The sequence below is a fragment of the Apodemus sylvaticus genome, chromosome 8 (genome assembly GCF_947179515.1).
Source record: "Apodemus sylvaticus chromosome 8, mApoSyl1.1, whole genome shotgun sequence".
NCBI classification, from domain to species: Eukaryota; Metazoa; Chordata; class Mammalia; order Rodentia; family Muridae; genus Apodemus; species Apodemus sylvaticus.
This window is the reverse complement of record NC_067479.1, coordinates 118,029,491-118,031,944: the sequence shown is the minus strand read 5'-3', so window position 1 is coordinate 118,031,944 and position 2,454 is coordinate 118,029,491. Positions and strand designations below refer to the sequence as shown.

The 2,454-nt window shown below is 41.9% G+C and overlaps 1 pseudogene; it reads right to left on the bottom strand.

Moving 5' to 3' along the window:
- Positions 1 to 1,087: 1,087 nt before the first annotated feature.
- On the bottom strand, positions 1,088 to 1,980 carry LOC127690854 (serine/threonine-protein kinase Nek7-like; annotated as a pseudogene).
- Positions 1,981 to 2,454: the final 474 nt, after the last annotated feature.

Sequence of the window (2,454 nt, the reverse complement as noted above, 5' to 3'; positions counted from 1 at the left end):
GGTGCTAGGGGGTGGGGGTGGATATGAACACATGTACTTAAAGTATTTGAAAGAGTTTCCTCTTGTATAAAATGACAGTGACCATCCCTGACCATTAACTCTCCCACTCTTTTTTTTCTTGTTGTTGTTGTTGTTGTTTAGGAGACAAATTCATAAAGCAAAGTCACTACCAGGGGATAAACCTTGTACTTTCATTTAGTTTTGGTTTTTTGAGACAGAAGGTTTCTCTGTATAGTCCTGACTGTCCTGGAACTCACTCTATAGAACAGGCTTTCCTGGAACTCATAGAGATCCACCTGCCTCTGCCCAAGTGCTGAGATTAAAGGTGTTATCCTTTAATCACCACCGGGGCCAGGCAGTGATTTTAAAGATGGAAAGAAAACAACTCTTGTAAGCAGGGCATATTTCATCTCAGTCAGTCCTGTGACATTACAATGGAAATAACACAACACAAATGGCCACCAGAATCAGCTTTCTTCACACCTGTGGGTAAATGCTATGAGCCACTAAGGTCTGGGATGCACCCAGTTCAGCTTTCAAGACAAAAGAAGAACCAGATATCCTTTGTCTAAGACCGCATACATAGTGAATTAAAAGACATTATTTTGAAAATTTACAAATTACTTGAAAATCACTATAGAAAGAATACTCGGTGAGAAAACAAACCCAGGAGCCCTATCAGGCCAAGTACAGCCCAGAAGTCAGGGCTGCCCCGACCAACGGGCCAGCCGGCAGGATAAGCCTTCCCAATGCTCTACCCTGGCAATCGGGGTTCTTCAACAGCCACCACCACTCTGTTCTCTGGGGCCACAATTCTTTGAAGAAATTGGTTGGTATTAAGATTCCTAAATAGTTCTCCTTTTTTCCCCTCCTTAACTAAAATGTCTGTCATCTTCATACGCAAATACTACGGTACTTCACTCCAAAGCGTCTCCACTAAAATGCTGCTCGTAACAGCTCTGTCTTCAGGAAGGGCCACTCTTCATGTAGTTAAGCATACTCTAAAACTATAACCCTGTCAAACAAAACATCCACAGGCACATTTTAACACACACATTTTCTTTCTAACAAGATAAGACAGATGCACCTAGCATGGCCCAAATGTTTTTTTTTTTTTTTTTTTTAAAGTTTCAATCGAAGAAAAGTGTTGGCATATCAAATATCTTTTAAAAAGGGAATTCGTTCTCTTCTTACACAAAGAGTACAAGTTCATCTTGTCGCTGTAGAAAGGAGTCTGCAATGCAGCCATCTCATAGAGCAGACAGCCAAGAGACCAGATGTCAGACTTGAAGTTGTATCCATTTTCATGTATTCTCTCTGGAGACATGTAGTAAGGTGTACCCACTAAAGAATGTGCAGCTGTAGTTTTGGAGCTGAAAAACCGACCAAGTCCAAGATCTCCGAGTTTGACTACCCCAGTGACTGTAATGAACACATTAGATGGTTTTATATCTCTATGCATGACTCTTCGAGAATGCATGAGGTCCAGCGCGCTGCAGAGCTGAACAAAGTATTTCCAAACGGTTCTCTCTGGGATTAGCCTCTCTTGTTTCTTAAAGTGCTCTATCATTCTGGAGAGGTCACCAGCATCTGCTAACTCCAAAACTATGTTCAGCTCATTATCTTCAATGAATGATGCATAATATTTAATTACATTTGGATGGTTGAGTTGCTTAAGGAGATCTATTTCTTTGATACAATCAGCACGTGCTTTGGCATCCATTAAATCAAATATCTGCACTTTTTTTAAAGCTACTGGAACTCCATCCAAGAGACAGGATGCTCTATAGACTTCACTAAATTGTCCACGACCAATTTTCTTTTCTATTCGGAAGTTGGCTAAAGTATTATAGCCATGGTCCTAATGCCTTCTGTGGCTGGAACTGAGGAACGGGTGGCCCTTGATGCCTTGTGACTGTTCATCCATTCTGACTCAACTGGGACTTCAGGATTCAGGGCGCCGGGGCAGCTCGGTCCACGCTGGCTCCCACCCTGCTCGGCCAGCATCCTCCCAGCGCTGCTCCTCCTCTGGTGGCCGCGGCTGTCAGTCTTCCTATATTCTTAATCCATGATGTATATTGGAGTGAAGGCTGTTAGATCCTTTGTGAGACTTAGGGCACAATGAAAATAATAGATGGTTTGTATAATCTTAGAGAGAACAATGACAGTAGGGTAAAGCAAGTTCAGTGTTTTTTTGTTTGTTTGTTTGTTTGGGTTTTTTTTGTTTGTTTGTTTTTTTTAACATGAGGTGACATCAGTCACATGCTTGCAAAACAAGTCCCTCACAAAATCCATGCTTTAAGGGAGGAAAATGCTTCTAGGCTACTATGATGCATGCAAGTCTTGGCAAACATCATTTTGTGCTATGATGTCCCCCACCCCCCACAAATTATTCTTAGGCAACCGTATTTTCTTCCCTGGAACCTTCAAAGGTAGAGGAAGAATCGACAAAAT